This window comes from Vidua macroura, chromosome 5 (assembly GCF_024509145.1).
Source record: "Vidua macroura isolate BioBank_ID:100142 chromosome 5, ASM2450914v1, whole genome shotgun sequence".
Lineage (NCBI taxonomy): Eukaryota > Metazoa > Chordata > Aves > Passeriformes > Viduidae > Vidua > Vidua macroura.
Window position 1 is genome coordinate 20,893,571 of NC_071575.1, and position 19,905 is coordinate 20,913,475.

Here is a 19,905-nt window from a genome sequence, read left to right on the forward strand (position 1 = left end):
GTATACACATCATTAGCAGTTGGATGCCTTGACTCCTGTGGTTGCTTGAGACTGAGCTACAACTGTAATAACACTGATTTGGGAAGTGTTTGGGGATCTTTTCCATTTTCCTTTAATAATACTTGTACAGACTGCCAGCTTTACAGAATGCTTTAATAGACCTTTAAAATACTTATTTTCAAATACAGCCATGTACAAACAAGCAATTATTTTTACTACAGCACATGAATAATTTATTACAGTTCTGTAAAATTTCTGGACAAAAGTTACATTAGATAAGCCATTAATGTCTGTCCTGCAATCTTTGGAGCTCTTTTGCAGGTAGTGCTACAAAATCCTTAGGAGGCAGTTGGCACAATGGTAGGTAATAAGACTGTTTCTTTCCTATATGCTTTCAGGACAGTTGGGGGAAAAAAAAGCATTAAAAAAAAAAGTTGAAGTTGTCCTATCTTTCTGAACTTGAAACTCTGAAAAAAACCCCAAAGATGGCATAAGTTGAGACTTAAGATAATTGGTTTTGTATTCTTCATTTGATAATGGCTCGATTCATAGTGTCTGAATGTATGGATGTTCTCCCTGTCATGCATTTTGTTGGGATTAAAAAAGCCACAGGAGTATGGATTGATAGAATTTATAAATGTTCTTTGAATTAAATTTGGACACTATTTCCATGATTGCTTTTTTAGGGTGAAAAGTAGCTAGTAGGAATTTGCAGAAAAAGACAGTTTTCATGCCCTGCTGATATAAACAGAACTAAATAATCCATCTTGGACTGAAGAAATTTAAAGGTCAGCGTCTACCACTGTTCCTGACAGTGAATTTAATGGTGTCATTTCCAGAATAAATTATTACTCAACATGGAAGAGGTTTACAGAACCAAATCTAAAAGAAAGAGCAGCATGTTTTAAAATTACATTCTTCTCAGAATATCAGACTAAATCATATACCTGAATCCTGGCTTTTTCACTCTACTGCTTGACCAAAATAAGGATCTCAGGGAAAAAAAAAAAAACAACAAACAAACCAAAAAGTGAGATTTTTCTTTTGAAATTATCAGCTATTTTGGAAACACACAACCAACAGTGCCATTCTGAGGCTTTATCATTCATGATACAATAGGCACATCTCACCAGCTTTTCTTATGCAGAGCAATATAACAAGCAGTATTATGATCTTCCTCTCAGTGGAAAACAATTCTTCTTTTAAAATAAACCTCCTTCCTTTCTAAAATATACAGGATTTCTTCCTGATAGAGTAGAATCACTAAGATTGGAAGAGTTAGAAGAAACTTCTTCATGAGCAATGGGCATTTTGTTCTTGCAGAGCTAAGGTGAATATCTGGTGCCCAGGACTAGATTAAGTGAGAAAAAGGGAAGCTCAGAAAAAGCAAGAGAACATTTCTTCATCCAGATCACATATCACTTCCTGGATAAAAGAGGTAAATAAGGAAGAAACAGGGCAGAGCTTGTCACTGCTATTGTGCATGACAGATGTGGGCTGGAGGTAGAGCCCTGCGCTCCAGTCAACTTCTCCAATGTCAAAATCTGGTAACTGGCCATTGCAGACAAAGAAGCAGGAAAGTTCCATTCAAGCACTCCTGAGAGAGCTATGCCTACAACCATCCCTCCAGAACTTTAAAACTTAGTTTTAGTGCACAGCAGCAGTGCACCTTTGTGGCAGGATGGTTTTTGTAAGTCTCCTAATCATCTTGAGAATCAAAAATCTTGTGTGAGTGATTGGTACTCAAGGCAAAGAAAATTATGTTTCATCTATTTCACAAGTTCAAAAGACCTGTTAAAATTACTCAAAAAAATTTCACGGAACTTCCCCAAATGGCAAAACAGGGTTGGGATTTGCTAAAATTTGTGCAGTGATGAATTCAAATCAGCCTACACTGTTCCTAACAGTTTAATTTCCCCATCCATTTGAAGAAATCCTGTGACCAAATTCCTTTTACCTTATTTAGAAACTTTAGGTAAGTGCCTGTAGTTAAGTGAAGTTTTCTGAAAAGTGAAGAGAGACAGGCACCACTGGCCAGTAACTAAGACCTCAAGTGGGCCAATTCTCCCTATGAAGGTTTTATCTGTCTCCTAGGAATATACATGAATTATGAAATGGCTATATTCCCAGTTTTGTCACCTCAGGTTTCTAAAGGTAAGGTAATAAATCTGTCCCTTACTGTGGACCTAGTTATTACTGGTAAAAAGGTACCTTCTCATTCGGGACTCAGCTATATTTGGATATGCACTTTTACACTGGTATAATTGTCTTTACCCTAGGGGAGTTGTACTACTTAAGATACACTGATATAGTCAAAGAAGCACAATTTTCTGGTGCAGAAATACCCAGTCTGCTCCTTATAGAGAGTTTATGGCTCATTTTCTAATGGTTCACAAATTGGGACAATATTCCTTAATAAAATCAGGGGGTAAAGGGGCTAGAGATTAGGATAGGCAGGCAAGTGGCAAATAGAGAGGCAATAAATAGCAAAGTCCAGGGATTTTCAAAGTTCTGTTCTGTCTATTCCTCACAACATGCATTTACAGCCTGCCTCACCTGCTGCCTCACCTACTGGCCGTTTATTACCTCAGCCTTCATTCCTTGAAAGATAAACTTGTGGAATGAATGCACCAATTAACATTTCAATAAGCAATTCAATCCCAAATCGGTGGCTGAACTGTCCATTTCAAGTGTGGAAGGCTGGAGTTTATGTCTCCCATATCTCAATAGGCAGAAGGCTGCCTTGTTATGTGAAACTGGGTCTGAACAAGAGACCTCTTCATTAACTGCCATAGCAAGTTCAGCTACTGCCTTGCTGTGTGTAATTCTTTCTGCCTTAGCTTTGCCATCTGTAAAATAGGGCTGACTAAGACTTTGCTCATGAGGGGAGAGGTGAGAAGGAAAAATGCTCAGTAGAGGTATAATTCTTGGAGAAAATCAGGAAAAAAGTGACAGACTACAACCATTATCCTTTGCAACCCACCTGCACTCAAAATCACCTGCAGTGCAAACAGAAAACAATATAAAAAGGTTGCTCTTTTAAAATGTGCCAGTAATCCTCTGATACCAGGCCTTAGAACAGATTCCCAAACCCTCAGAAAAGACTGTAGTGGCTAAACTATCATATATGGTAAACAGCAGTATCCAACAGGCCTGTCCTACTACAGAATGAACAAGGAAAGGAAATGAAAAACTTTCTGCCCAGAGTGCTATTTAATCTTGGAATGCATCATCGTGCTTGTGGGCTGCTTCAATAATCTGAGCCAAACAAAGATACTGGAGAACTTTGAAGTTGTGATTTCAAGAAATGAGTATATGGTAATGGTAACAACTTAGGAAATTCCCTGTCTTCACATACTCTTGCTTTTTTCCTGCCTCACAAGATGGCACATGTGAGGCTGTGCTGCAAAATACATCAGCTAACTAAGCCAGCTGTAAAAACACTTTTTTAAGCCACAGATCAATTTCTCAGCCCAGCTCACAGCACAGACATCAACATGATGAGGAGAATGAATGGGGAGGAGTACACTGAACAAGTACTGCCTGATAACTTTGTCTTACAAAAACATTCTGGTCTGACAATACAGTGAGTGCATGTGTGTACATGTACAGCTCCAAATAATTCATTTTGTCCCCTGACAATCCATCTCCACATACAGATACTAATGCAGCCTCTTTCACCCATATGCTTCCGGGCAATCTAACAGTGGTGTGGCAAGAATTTTACCACTTCTATGATGTATGGAAGAAGCCAAAACACACCCCAAACCATGATCTTTGCTCTAAAAGTTTTTCTGAATGAGGCTGCAGCTACTGAGGTAGTATCTACAGAACACAGTTCTTGAGTAGCTGCTCCTCTCTCCTTTAGTACCTTTGCCCTGTTTGCCATCACTTTATTCATTTGCCACCACTTTATTCATTTTTCCAGATTTCACTACAAACAACTTGTACAAGCTGTTGCACAATGTGAATGCAGTGCCATAACAGTGGGTTTCTCATCAGGAATCATAACGCAGGTAGGTGGAAAAGAGGGCAGAAAACCGTATGGCAACGGCAGTTTTTCATGATTGGAAAGTGTTTTCCTTGTGAAAAGGCAAAAAGAAAACTTCAAAATAAAGGAAAAGGAGGAAGTGAAGGGGGGTGGAGTAAAAATCAAACATGCCTGTGACTAAGACATACAATAAAATCTATTTGCTACCCAAATAATTTGTAGTCCAAACAAGGTGGTTATGACACTCTCAGATATGTCTGCTGAAAAACAGTAAAAGGTAGAGGGGGATTGATGTCCTGTTCCAGTTCTTTCTGTTCCACATCTCGCCTCTTGAGTTCTGCTGAATGTGACATTTTTCCCTGGCACCTAATACACAGAACTCTGCTGCTAATTTTGTGCACAGAGTTCTCATGCTGTGTAATTTGAGGCCAGAGACTCCTCCAACAGCCTGCCAGACGGAGTGCACACCCTTCAGCACTGCTTCTGCTGCAGAGAAAGGGGGGATGGGACAAGGAAATGAGCCAAACAAAAACCAAGAAACAAGCTTCCAAACTTGTCCAAGATGTTTAGCCAATTTTTGGCTCTTAGATTTACCAGGGATCTATCTCCAGCTCATCCTGTCCAGTTTGTCAGAAGATTCATCCAGTGGATTTGCCAGCAATTGCAAATACTCAGTCAACTTAAGATGCACACTTTTCCTTTTTTTTTCCAGTATTCGTTTCTGTCTGACTGCTCTAAAACTAAAGCAGGCTGTTGGCCACAAAGGTCTTTTATTACTGTCCTGATGAGATAGTATCAAAACTGATTTCCGCAATATTATAATCAAGGACTTGAAAGACAATCTGTTTTCTTTTTCTCCCCACCTTGGTTAATATATCTGCATCTCACAGAGATAGTCTACACTGTAATACATTCTACTAAAATGAGAATGGTCAAGTAAACCTCAAAATATGGGCTGATGTGCTCAGTAGGGGATTGAACTGGATGAATTCCCATTAACTAACCAGAAAAAACAGACTCCCCTCTTTGCTTCCAGTGCCTTTTAGTGGAATCATCATTTTCCACAGTATTGAATTACATACATTTTCAATACTACTTACTTCTTCCTTGGTGCTGATATTGCCAGAAGGAGAACCCCCCACACCACTGTATTCTCTCCACTCCAATCTTCTTTCTCTTGACTGTATCAAAAACAGACAGTGAGGGAACTTCAGGATAAAAAGAAAAAAAAAAAAAAAAAAAAAACCAAAAGAACTTCCATAACAGAATTGCATCAGTAACTTCTACTGTAAAAACTTTATGTCTAAACAAAATAATCTGCAGTGCCTAAAGATTTCTTTGGATGGTACAACATCATCCTTACTAATGCTTCTTCTCTGATAATTATTTTGACCAGAAATATCAAGCCCAAACCTAGTCTGGAAAAAAAAAAAGGAAGTATCTCAGGCGCTGCTGTACAGTGAGTGCTGTGATAATCCACAGACCCATCTGAGACTAATTTAAATCTTTCTTTAGAATTTGAGAAGAGCTGGGACATCTCCTTCTGCTGTTGACCTGCAAGAGAGCATCATGATCTTTGACATCCAGAGAACTCTCTTTGAACTTTCTCTGCAGTTCATCTCATTGTGAAACATGTGCTTCTGGAGAGAGAACAAGGGAGGGAAGGCTGGGAAGAAGGACATGGTCCTTTATTCTATATCTGGGAAGTCAGAGAAACAAAAGATTACACATAAAAGTCAGGTAACTTCATATTCTGATTTACTACAACCACTAACATGCTCCACTGAAGAAAAAGGACAGAGTGAGCGAAAAAACAGGGACAATGCACATCTGACAAAAAGAGTAACATAAATTGGGATGTGTGGAAACAATCAAATGTAAGGTATAATTGGAAAGAATCTATCCTTTCTCTAAAGAATTGCAGTGCATTTCCAATCTTGACCCACATGTGTCTGGCTATCTAATTTATGAGATGTGAAGCTGACCACCCAGAAGGCTGGCTATAAATTATACCTCTTAGATATGTCAATATGATTTACATTAGGAGATAAGAAGGGAAAACTGATGAATTTAGACCTTACTCTCTGGGGAACTGCCTGGAATATACTGTTGGTACCTGAAAATCTGTAGACGCCCTGAGGTAGTAATATTCCTTGCCAAGACCTCTACATCATAAAAGGTAATAGATCAGAGCCTTTTTCCCACTGTCTGACAGCATGGCTGCCTAGCAAAACTACAGTCTCAGATCCACAACATTTGCAATTTTGCTGACCAAGCTTTACTCAAATCCTTGCTTTTTCCTCTTCTTTCATAGATCTTCATTGTTTAGCCTTTATTTCTCTCTCTATACTTACACTTCAGTTTGTTGGGGATGTTTGCAGTAGCAAAACAGTAGCCAGTAGGTCAAGAGTAATTCTTTTTCTTGTCTAGTAAATGCTTATCAGGCTGTGTCTGGAATACTGTAAGACTGTATCTGGAATACCATCACTAGTTTTGGATCCTCAAAAACAAGACAAATATTGACAGTCTGATAGAGCTTAACCAAGGACAAATAAGGCTGGAGCATATGATATTCAAGGAAAGGTTGAAGTAAATTACGTGGTTTAGCTTAAAAAGGAAAAGACTGGGAGGGAGATACAATTGTTAGTCCAACTAAACAAAGTGAAATTAAAGAGCAGACACAGCTAGACTCTTCTCCTAGGTGGACAATGAAAGGACAGGAGACAGAGTTACGCAAGCAAAAAAATCTCAGTTGAGATAAGAAAAAATAATTCAACATGACACTGGAACAAGGGCCTAGAAAGACTGTGGGATCTCTATAATGGGAAATGTGCAAATTTTGACTAGACAAGTTTAATCTTTCCTTTATATTGGGTCATCTTTGAGCTATTCATTGCATATATGACATCTGGTGGCCCCTTCTAACCTTACTTATTCTATGTGCAGATACCAGATGCTATCTTCAGACAACCAAAGCCTCCTTCAGAGTTACTGGTCAGCCAAGACAATCTGCTTGACCTAAATTAAAATCTCTCAGGCATTTGGCAACCATGAACACTTCAGACAGTCTATAATACGGTGCTATAAAATTAAATTTCTTGTATTAAAAAAAAAGGAATGAGATGAAATCCACATTCTCCTAAAATCAACACTTCTAAAATCATTCCCTTTAATAACATCATAGTAAAATATATTGATGCATATTCTCAGATTGGATTGACAGAAAGAAGAAATCAACTGATCTCCATGTCTTGCTTATACTTCCTACCTCATTCATCTGCAAATTCTTTTCTCTTTGATCACAAACTTTTCCTGCCTCACCTTGGAAATGGTGAAATTTTTTCATCCCTCCCCAAGCCCATCTTCCTCCTCAACCTACTTTTCTCTTCACATAACCTTTTATTTCCTTTATTGATCCCAACCTTTGTCCTTCTAGCCTTGAACCTCTAAGCTGGAAAATAATTCCTCAAGGCACCTCCCCTAAATAGCAGCTAATTATTTGGCTTTGGGCCTGCACCTGCTTTGTCAGCTCTCTTGTCATCAAGTCTATCAAGTGTGTGGGGAAGCTTTGGAATGACCAAGAAACCTATAAACTGACCTGGTAATCCCAGGGAAAACCTGGTCTGCATTAATGATACTTGTAAAATAATCAAGAGAGCTTGAGAGATGTGTAAAGTACCTTTGAGCAGCCTTCCTCAAAGGTTTCTTGACAGTTCAAGTATTCGGTGCTCCAAAAAGGGGGAGGAGTGAAGTATGTCTGCCATGAAAATAAATAAAGAGACTAAAATTATGCACCACACAAGCACTGGACCTGCACTAATTTTATTAGTAACTAATACATTTCTTCGGGTTTTCTTTTGCCATAGTAGTTTGTCTCCCATTACCCTCAGTCTCTTTATTCTTGCTAATGCTGTGGCCTTTAGACATCAAGAGTCTTAGTATAAGAAATAAAACTGTTATAACATTCACAATGCCTGGCATACTGACACAGTGAAACGAAGGATGAAGAAACATTTACACAACTTGAAATTGGGCTCTTTAGGCTGTTAACTAGTGAGCAGTCAGAAAGGCTGCAGAGTTTTATAAATAGACCTGATTCAGAGAACAAGTATCACAGAAAATAACACTTTCACCACATAACTACATAACTCCAACTGGTATTTTAGAGATATAACTTGAAAAGTCAGTGACATTTTGCTCTCAGTTAGAGAAAAGTTCCTGTTCACATATTTTAAATGCAAGACATGGGGCTTACCAGTCCACCTACATCATCATGTAAACATACAAAGGGTTTATGAACGTAACAGAAACTTTTATCCTAGAAAAATTGTTCGTTTCTCTCCTCTTGAATCCATATTCCGATTCATCAGAGCAGACCTGTATTTCTAATCTGAATACTTTCTTTTCAATTGTTGTTGCAAAACACAAAAAAAATTTGAAAACCAAACACACTTGCTTGACTTGGCAATATAGTTCACATTCTTACAGATGACTGTCTTATGCTTTCAAATTCTATCAGATTTAGCTTGGCTAACAACAGACACTCTGCTTTTACATATAATCCTTCTGCAAATCTCAATAAACTCTTGGCTTAAATAATATCATCCAGCTGCTAAACCCACAAGATAATTAAACACTTTATGAAAGGACATTTCTTTTTAAGCAGATTGAAATGTTATCAAATGATGACTCCCTCTTAGTTTGAATAATAATTATTCAAATACTTTTTTCTTTTTAACCTTTTCTCATGTAAGTTCTCTCTGAGGCCTTTGGGCAATAGAAAAACTAAAAATGTAACTGTGGGATAGCAGAAGGCTATGTGAAGAAGGCAGGAAATAAAAGCATTAAATAGTTACTTCATTCTCATTTCAGCTCCAAATCTAGCTTCAGAGGGACTGTTCATAGTCTAAAAGTTAAGGATAAAGAAGACTGTGCAAGATCACACTGCCTTTGGCATAAGAATTGTTTCTTGCTATGAGACATCTAAGTACAATACTTATAAAAGGCTCCATTTACAGCTGGATCTTGAAAATTTGATGCAGTATAAAACAAGTGAGAAAGAAGCATCTAGGAAGAGAAACTTCTAGTAATTTCCAATAAGTCTATTCTCCAAATAAATACCTGAATGAGTTTTCTTGTACTGATTTGGTTTGAGTCTCCATTTTGACTGGACATATGAAATACTGCTTAATACTACTTTACTAACCACAGAGAAATTGAAGAAGATGTGGTAGCCTTGCTTAAGAATGCACACTTGAATTAATGCTGACAAAGAAATCTGAAGACTATACAAACATTACAATCTATTTTAAAAAACCAAACAGTAACAACAACAACAAAAAACATAATGGGGAAAATAAGTTAACAACGGCTATTTTTAAAGGACTAGCAAACTATGTAGAACCACAGGAGAAGGGTGTTAGCTATATATTACTGATTCCAGTCAAGATACCCCCTCTTTCACTTCAGAAAGGGAACAACTCCCTTAAACACAGATTTGGTTTTCTTTCTCCAAGTGTCTAGATCTACAAAAATCACTCCTCGCCCAAAACCAACATATTTATTTCTCTAAAATATGACTGTATGGTGTGCTACCATTCTAAGGGAGAGTCTAGCAGATGTTTTTGTTTTGCTGTCTCATCTTCAGGCTCCTTTTAAGGAGCTATTAGTCTTCCCTTATCCTCCAACTAAATTTATCAGCAGTTGTTTGCAGCCAAGAGTTAAGCTAAATTAAACTTTGAAATCCCTGTACAGTGTATCAGATGCACTTCTGGTAGGGGAGCAGAAAGTTCCAAATGTTCCACTTAGCAAAACGTAGGAGAACTATGTTTTTCTCTACAGGTTCCTCAAAGCTTCTACATATTTTTCCAGAGGACCACAATTTCCCTGATTTTATAAGAGCAGGAACTCAGCTATTGAAACAACTTTTCATTTAACTCTACATCAGGTATGTACTTGTTTTTTTCACATAGGTACATACTTTCCTCTACAAGTGTTGATTATGTAGCGAGGAGAAATTTATACACACACACCTCCTTAGGTTAAGGCTGAATGCAAGCTTGAGGTATCTGTTCCAGCTGACACCCACAGTGAAAAGGTATTTATCTACATCTCTCTCTCTCAGCATGTATGTATCAGTTCCCCAGCCTTCATCCTCACACAATCAATCATTCCCTTGTTTGCTTCTCTCACATACTCATAAGTACTTACCAGAACAGATATTCCTCCCAGTCTTAGTAAGTAATAAAATACAGTGTTTTAAAACTTTGTATGTCAATACTTAGTTTTGGTGACAATATATGATAATTCCTCATTCCAGAACTGTATTTTTCTGTGGTTCTTCTATGTCAGAAGATGGACAATTACGTATCCTTATACACACACACAAAAAAAAAAAAAAAAAAAAAAAAAACCAAAAAGAAACCACAACAACAAGAAAAACTCAAAACAAAACCACAAAACAAAACATAATATGACAGTCCAGTATATACTCTTTCTTATAAACAATAAAAAGCACATGCATAAAATACAGATGCTTAAGAAGAAACAGCATAAGAGACAAATCTTTTACCTGGATTTGCCTTTAGATTACAATCTAGAACATCAGTAGTTTTCATCAGTCACTGATATCTACCAAGAGATCAGTACCCACATAGCTTTATGGTGTCAATGAAACTCCTAACCAATTGGCCTTCTCTCTGCAAAGTAATTAGTCAGTCGTACTAATTGATCCCCATCACATTGCAGTCCCTGAGAAAAGCTCTAGAAGAGGACCATGGTGAAATCTCCATTAAAAACACCACAAGAGTCTCAATGACAACTGTGGAAGATGGCTCAGACCCTCTGTCAAAAGACATCTGAGTTGAAACTGCATTCTCTGGATGTAAAAGCAATTCATGCAAACCAGGTTACATTAAACTGGTGAAATAAAAACAAACTTCCTCTCCCAAGACTTCATAGCATTTACCCTGAGGCCAAATCAGAGATTTGTTCACAAAATCATTTGTCTATCCCTTCCACCAGTTTTGGGGTTTTTTTCAGGAGAGAAATTGTGTGTGAAAAGTGTGATTTCTGCTGTCTTTATTCCCATGGCTACTAGAAACTGCTAGAAAGGGAATTGGGCACATCACACAAAATGTCAGGTTAACAAATACCAACACAACAGCTCAGAGAAACAGACACTTTATCACACCTTCATCCTCCCATATCACACTAAAAGAAAAGGGGAAAAAATCAACAGAAGACTAGCCAAAACCATGAAAGGCAATCAAATACATCCTTCAGAAACATAAGCTCATCTAAAAATAGTACGAAAGGTTAAGTAAGTCACTTGGTTTTACTCATAGCAGTAATAAAGGTCTTTGTAAAGGATTTGCACAAGTTCTGTGCTTTTACAGTAGCATCTGTCTCCTCATTGCTGGAGAAAAACAGTGGCAAGGATTTAGAGCATGTATAACCTGAGAGAGAAATCATCTGTCATTCCCTCACGGGGCATTAGCAAACTTTTGCTCTCCTGGGAGAAGGAAGAGCCCCACTCCTCCCTCTGTCTCTTGTGAACACAGCTTTAAGCATTTTTACAATATGCTTATGAATACAGGCTTATCAATAATATTAATAATTGGAACAAATCTGGCTCTATTAAGAAAGGGTAAAAAGAAGTCTAACTGAAAAGAGACTGTGTTCTGTGCAATAAACAGGGTGACTGTGGTAGTAAAGAAGAGGTCAAGTAACGAACAAATCCTCTATGTGAAAGGAGTGATCTCTTTGCTCCACCCAAGTGAAACAGCTGTCACAAGCTATACTTCTCTCCATCAAGACCTAGAGCAACAAAAAAGGAAAGGATGGTCCATTTTGGAAGATACCAGCCGTGACAGGATGTAACATGCAATTTCTTGTGCCACTATACTCTATGGTCTCATGTAAAACAGTTGATTTGTTGGTCTTTCTGTTGTCTGCCCTTTACCAGGAGAAAGTACTGGAAAAATAAGTCCCTAGGAAGCCAGGCAATAGTAACAGAAGACATGGAAATACACTACTTCTGAGATTAACAAGGTTTTTAGTATGCCCTGATATTTGCTTTTTCCTTTAGAAATTACAGAGCAGAATTGTCAACAGAAGTGCAGAAAAAGAACTAAGATTATAAATTTCAGAGGCAAAATGCTGCCAACCAGCACATCACTTGTGTCTTGCAAGTCTCTACATCATCCACAAGCAAGCTATTAATGATCAGTTTTCTGAAATATCTCATTCTTCTTCAAGACAGAAGCTTCTGTGTCCCAGTGAGATTAAAACTCAAAAGGCTTGGAAGGCTATTGCCTCTTATAAACAACCATCAAAATACCAAAGCCTGAGCCTAAAGTGCAGATGAATCTCTACCAAATGCATTGATGTTCTGCTTCTAGATTACAACACTTCTTTTCCCTACACAAGGAATATATACAAAGTTTTGAAAGCAGGAATTCAAAAAGGCCTACAATAGGATGATTTCTGCAAGAGATTGCCACTGTGAACCTTTTGGGGAAGGAGAAGCAATACAAACATCCAAGCAAAAAAATATGTCCATAATGAGGATCAATTCAGATGTGCAAAATATAAAAAAAAACCATAAGTTTCTATAAAAATGGTTAGTCTAATAAATCTATTTCCTTTTTGCAAATAATTTTTTAAGTAGTAGGAATAAACCTTTTCACTTTCATTTGAAAACCTTTTCAAAGAAATCCCCATACATAAAATTATTAACAATGTGATGATTATCAGAAGGAATATCTAAAAGGAAATTGTAACAAGTTGAGATACAGTGGAAATAGCAGGGAAAATATACTTCCCTTAGGAATATGCCTGTGAGTCTTTCTTTAATATTTTTTTTCTCCTGAACACAGAGGATAAGGATTTTAGGAGAGATAAATTCAAACTTTCAAACTGACATTTACCTGAGGGGATCCCAGGTGAGTGCTGCCAGACAAGCCAACACGTGAATGTCTGTCCATTCTCTTAAGAAGTTTTGAACAGGTAGCAAGAGCAGAGATTTCCTTCCTGTAGCCTTCCATTTAGGCAATCTAAAGATATAGAGAAGTGAAAGCGCAGGAGAATTCAGCGTTTGGGTCAGATTCAGGCCATTAACAACATGGAGATATTCTTTTAGTGCAAATAAGATCATTTTGTGTTCATTTGTTTATTAACAACTGTACTGATGCTGTTCAACTCATTTCATCAGAGTGACTGAAACAGCATTACAGAACAATGACTTTTATTTACTGTTATTCACTTTAGCTGAATTCAAATCATCACTTTAACTTAAGCAGATATCTCATTTACCAATGGTGTAAATGGAAGAACTGTTTTCTAATGAAATATTGACAATAAATAAACAGCTGACACACAGTGATCCTGTTCTGGTAATAGTTATAGACTTCCTTATCTAGTAATTTACGCTTGGGATGTTGGCAGCAAAGCCCCAGCTTGCCATTTCAGCATCACAGCTATAAAATTCTTCCCACTTGCTGTTAACCCAGAAAGATATGACTCCTTTACAAACCTTTGACTTTTAAATCCATCTCACTGGGCACTAACACCTCTGAAATTAATTACAAGTGCATTAAATTTTTAAAGAGAAAAAAAGACATGGAAAAAGAAAGGGAGAAAAAAAGAAAAAAAAGAAGAAAAAAAAAAAAAACCAACAGATTAATCAAAGAATGACTATCAAAATTTGGGTTACCATAGAATTCCAGCTGCTAAAACTAAAGTCCAATTTCCCCAAAAGCTGTTTACCCTGATCAAATACTTTGACTGTTCTCCTACCAGCAGCCTAGTATAAATAGGAATAAGTAATGAAACCATCTTTCTGCTGTGCTAGTTTTTCTGGAATATAACCCCTGTGGTAATAATTACATGGGGCTTATCCATCCCAGTGTGAACACCACCAGAGTGTCAATTATGACAAATGTCTGATACCCACAAGTGTCTGTTGTAAAGAAAACCAACTGTTTCCATTCTCTTAACCTTGGGGTCAGGGTTTCCCACTGGGACTAACAGCTTTTTTTCCTGCTGTAAATATCCATTTGAAGTTGCTAGGAGTTGTTATGATACACAGACCTACTCTTTCAGCACTTGCTTTTTTCTTGTTTGGTAATTTGAGCCTAACTCTCACCAGGGGTTTACACCTATCTCGGGGTTTTTATTTGTATTATCCCCTTTGGGTGAGACATTTCACTTTCTTTTCCACGCCATTTGCAATACAAGCTGGGGAGTCCCCAAAGCCCACTGGTAGCATGGACTAGTAGTGACCTATTTCTTACCTCTGGGGTATCTCTTGCAGCTATTTGCTATCTTCAGCTTTTGAGACAATTATCAGAGGAATGGAAAAATCAGTAAAATTAGAATCACTGAGCTTTGATCCTAGGAATACAGACTTCCCTTAGGCAAAGCCAAGAACAGGCCATTGCAGAGGAAATTAAAATCAGTATATACAAAACAAAGGACACTTTCAGTAGTGTAAACAGTAGTGACAGTGGACATAGATAAAAGTGTTTGGAGGAATGTAATCACAAGGCAGTTAGATTACAACACTTTCCCCTAATCCTATCCCAAATCACAACCATTTTGGCTCAGGAACTTCACAAGCTGCATGTGGCCTGTAGGGGTTTGATCAGTTTCAGTGGATCTCTCTTCCATGAATTTGTCTGTTTTTCTCTCCAACACATATAAGTGCTCATCATCACAACATCCTTGGCAGACTAAAGGTTCAGGTTGGTCATCTGAAAGAATTTCGCCCCTGAAATGGTGGTTAAGCATTGGAATGGGCTGCTTAGGAAAGTGGGGGAGTAACCATCCCAGAAAGTGTTCAAGAAACAACTGGATGTAGCACTTAGAGCTGGTAGTGCTCAGTCAAAGCTTGGACTTGATGATCTTGGAGGCTTTTTCCAACTTTAATGATTCTTTGATTCTCTTACATCTCTAACAAATAAGGAAAATCTATGGGAAGCAAAAGATGGCTGCTATCCTTGAAGACTAAAGTTGCTTGTCACAACACATAGCAGACATAGGAGATAGCAGCAGGCCAAGCTTCCTGTTTTAAGGTGCTATGCTAGTGCTATGCTTATACCGTCCCAAATTTTGGATACATTGGCTGATAGGGACCAGGAGAACCTTATTATTCAGATTGCAGTCATTTATGTGTGGTAGGAAAGAGAAAAAGAAATTATAATGGATGAGCATCCCCAACTCCACACTGTATATGTATCCTAAAGGGGAAACCCAGCTCTAATCTATTTGTGAATGAACTTGATTGAGATGATAGTAAATATGCAACCACATTACCAAAACTGACAAGTGCAGTAACACAAACTTCCTCCCTAAATTCTACCATTTCACATAGGTGAAATCTCAGAGAGCCACAACTCTCCACACCTTCCAGCTTCAGGAAGATTTGTACAAATAACCTAGATGTGTCAGATTTTGATTGTCTCCTTCTTACAAAAAAAAAAGAAAATCCCAACAACAAAGCCCCTTTTAATTAATTAAATATCTGACATGTAACAAAGACCTCACAATATGCCCAATGTGGTCAAAAATCTGCTTCTCTCTTAGTAAATAAGCCTTAGTAGGAACTAACTAAAAGGATAAGAAAGGATTTCCCCTAATCAGGATTGCTTTCACATGGCTGAATTACACAGAGGAATCACAATGAGTGGCCCTGCACTTGTCCTCCTTTCACCAGTGGAGAAATGCAGTCATTCCAGTGGAACAGACAGAGATGGAAGTGACAGTCCATTAGCCAAAAAGATAGTCCTACAGTCCTTATCCTCTCTGAGCTGCCAAAGGAAGGTAAAAGAGAAAAGTTGTTCTGGAAACTACCAAATGGAAATGAAGCGTGCAGCTAACAACCATGAAATACTGGTATCTCTAAACCAGAATCTAACCTTGGTACTACACCAAGGGTTTATAATATGGGAAAGGGGGATGCAAACCCCACATGACTGAATTTAGTAAACAGTATACGATGATTTATACTGTTCCAAAGGCAACAAACCATTTGATTGAAACATCTGGAGCCACAAGAGCCAGCTACTTCACACCATAATTATCACCTGCTCTGAGCTAGGGTATGGACACAGTGTTTGTGAGAAATTAACAAAGCTGCTGAAAAGCAGTATTACTTCCCATACTACTGCAGCACACTGAAAACTCAAAAACCACTACAGGAAGTAATAGGGAAAAAAATAAGTAAGAGAAGACAAATGATTGAATTAACCTTTGTCATGTTTGATTCAATAAAGCTGCCTCTTTAGAAATTATCTAAAGCTGATGGAGTACTTCCAATTTATCACAGAACTCAGCATCTAAATTATATGGTCAGTAGAGAAATATTTTTAAATACACCTATCCCATGCATACCTCAATTATCTTTCCTCACTTCTAGGATCAATTAATCAAGCTAGAAAAATCTGAGCTCGCTTTTGCAGCACCTGCCTTTCGCAAAACCTTGGTTGCTTTTTAACCTAAGAAATGTTGGGTTTGAGTACTGAAACAGAAAAAAACCTTTTTATTTTACTCATAAATGTACTATAGGTAAAGGTAGTGCATAATCCTTTATAAAATGTTTCCCCTTGCCAGAAAAACATTAAATATCAGGAAACACGTCCCCAAATGGATTACAGAATGGCAAATACATTTCATAGACATTTTTATTGTTCTTATTATTGCTTGACAAAGTGAAAATAGAAGTGTCTTCAAAGGTGTCTTTCTCTGGAAAGGCAACTCAGCATAAAAAGAATTTATATGCTGAAAAGGTTACAGTCAATGTATTATGGCTGTGTATATAGGATCTTTTCATTTACAATTCCCTGTCTTTCCCAAGAAAACTCAGGTTGTAAATTTTTAGACTTCTACAGCACCTTGCCCAATGGGTCCCTGAATGCAGATTTTGCATGCCCCTGTAAGTATGATCGATCAGAATTACACAATTGGGTTTGTTGTTGCCTGCCGGGAAAAAAAAAAAAAAAATCTGACTTCCTTCAAGGCCAAGAGCTAAAGCTGAATGTTGTAGCTTCAGGTGCAGGAAGCAATTTAGAGCTGTTATGTTTTGTTTCAAGTAGTATCTGTCAAGGCTAATAAAAAAAAAAGGGCAGACTCTGGAGCCTATCTTTGCTTTCCCTCACGCCAATGAGGGGGTTACATCTTCCTATTCCCTTCGTGAGCAGAGCCCCATCTCTCGAACTGAACTTCCTAATACCTCGTGATCTCCCCGATGCCACTTTCGTCTGATATATGATTAATGGTCCTTTGCAAAACGTTTTCCCTTGCCAGAAAAACATTAAACATCATGAAAAGTCCCTAGATGGACTACACAATGGAAAATAGATCTCAATGGCATTTTCATCGTTTGCCAATTTGACCCTTAGCACCTCACTTGTACTGCTTGCCTCTCCCCTTAGCATTCAAGTTTCATGCGGACCATCAGTTTGCCAATGTAATGGGTTTTCACAGCCAGGGGAAGGTAAGCGCCAAGGATTATTAATAGCGTTACTCTATTAGTTAAGGGAAAGATAAATGTGACACCACCAACAAAACCCCTGAATATCTGATACCGGTGAGGAGTGGGTATCACCTGCCGAAAATAGAAAGAGCCAGAGAGATTATATAAGTGCGGTTCCTACCCGGAGTTCCACCTCTTTTTGACCACCTCCCTATCTAACACCTTTTCAAGCGTGCTTACAAGAGATTCAAGAGGTAAGTAGCAAGAAAATGCTCAAATTTCCGCAGCAAACGTGGATTCACCAGCTCCGGGCAAGAAGCAGGATCTTCGCAAATAAGGGTACCTTCTATCACTTCGGCATCATTCCCCTTTCCATAAACAAAAGCCCGGAAACAAAGAGATGCAAATCTCTCAAACACTGAGGAATGGCTTCCCGCAAAGGAGACTCCAAATGAGAATAATAGATCATTAAAAGGAGTAAATAGGTGAACTCATTGAGGGGGAATGAGGAGAAAAGCAGGGGAGAAGGTGGAAATGACAAAACTGGGAAAGAGAAGGAAGAAAGTGAATGAGAACGAGAGCAAGGACTCCCGAAGAGGTTATATAGAGCTGAAATAGCCAGCTGTGAACCAAAGAGAAAAACCACAACACCCAGAACACGTCTAGAAATGGCACCTCTCTTTCTGCACAGATGACTGTAAGCGATGGGATGAAGTTGCTCTCTTTGGTGTGGTCGCTAGGAAACTAAAGGAAATGTGTCACCCTTTTTGCAAAGGACCGCCGTCTTTCTGCTTCAATTATTGGTGTGAAGGCTTCGTGGTGTTCAGGAAATTCTCCCTGGTTTGCTTTTGGAAAGGGTGGGCTGATTTCTACTTTATTTATTTGGTTGTTTACTTAGTAACAATGTCATCATTCTGGTGCTGGTGGAACGGGGAGTTGATCTACACAAAAGTTTTGGTGCAGACAACTTGGAAATCCACGGTGTGGATTTTGCAAATAGCTCGGGCAGGAAAATTGGCAAAATCTCAGAGATAAAGGAAAACGCGTCATTCATCTCGCAGGGATGATGAGAAAAAGATGAAGGGTCGAGTGAGAAACTGTCAACTCGTGAAACACCTTTTTTATTAGAATAACAGTTTTGACTACAGGTTGGAGGTTAAAAGCTGGAAATTTGCTAGCTGTCCTTAAAGAGAGACACTGCTGAGGCTGGAGCTGGGCCTCAGCCGCTCCTCCATGTCAGATCCCAGCTGTCCGCTTCGCAAACCCTGTGTCGCTGCTTTCACCTTCCTGGCTGTGGAGGGTAGACATGGCTTCTGAGTTGGGGGAAATGTTATTTACGCTCTACAGATGGCTCCACCTGATCTGAAGCTTCATTTTTCTGACACCTCTCACTTTTCGCCTCCACAGCATGATTAGGCCGTAGAGGGCTGACAGATCCGGTGACGGAGGGAAAGCGGGGCAGTTCGCGCATCGTTAGAGATGCGGAGGGAGCCGCCCGGCTCTCATCCCCGAGACACAGACAGGGAATGCGCCTCTGGCCGGTTTGCCTGGCATGAGGCTAGTTAACCTGATCGGCGTCTGCCAGCACAGCAGGCAGCGCTGCGCATCGCCTCTGCCAGCCACCGGCTCGAGTTACCCCCGAGGGCAGCCGTCCAAATGTGCTCTGCCTTGTCAGCAGAGCGGGGTTAACACCGAAACACGAGTCATCCGCTAAGAGAGCATCTTCACTGGCGGGTGGGCAGGTGCGTTCCTGTTTGTAGGGACCTAAAAGGAAGCTCTGTGGCTCAACAACGGGTTTGCAAAAGATTCGTAAGAAAGGGGGAAAACCTGCGGAGACTGAGGCCCAACTCCTTTTCAGACCACACCGATGCCGGACGCAGCAAAGCAGAGAAAGCAGAGGGCGATGTAGCATTGGGCCGGCGGTGTCTGCACTGGCAACAAGAGATTGTCCTCTCTTCCCTCAGTTAAGGAAAGGTAAAGGGACGTCAATTTCATAATATACGGCACACTGATCTCTGGCAAACAACTGCATATTGATGGGTCTGCACTCATCCTACTTTTAAAACGGACTAACAATAGGGTCCTAACCCTGAACTCTGCTAAAGCAAGAGACCCCAGTACACCGAGTGCTGTCTTTACTGCACCCTTCCACCGCCCAGCTCCAAAAGAACCGGGCTGCTGAGAACGACCCATGCGAGAAGGTGCACAGAGCTCTTCTGGGGGGCTGCTGTTTATCTCAGTTCAGCATCCCAGCGCTCAGCTCCTCTTTCCCTGTAGAGCAGGGAAGGATGCATTCAGCCTAGGGAGAGGGACGTGGCTCCACCATCCATCTCCTTGTTTGTCCTTGGAGAAAACTAAGCATCTCTTGCATCTCGGGAAATACACGAAAAAGGGAGGCCGTGGGGGTGTGGGGGGGAGGGAGTTCCAATGAGAGAAAAAC

The 19,905-nt window shown here is 39.2% G+C and overlaps 1 protein-coding gene across 3 annotated transcripts in view; it reads right to left on the reverse strand.

The window, feature by feature from the left end:
• NCF4 (neutrophil cytosolic factor 4) overlaps positions 1-19,905 on the reverse strand; it is a 51,535-nt gene that overhangs the window by 13,570 nt on the left and 18,060 nt on the right. The window contains exon 4 of one of the 3 annotated variants that reach the window (XM_053978450.1): positions 5,092-5,172. The exons of 1 other annotated variant lie outside the window; for it this stretch is intronic. The gene's annotated coding sequence lies outside the window, so the exon portion shown is untranslated. Of the gene's footprint in view, positions 1-5,091; positions 5,173-19,905 lie in introns of those variants that run through there. One more of the 3 variants, XM_053978451.1, reaches the window with a different exon arrangement.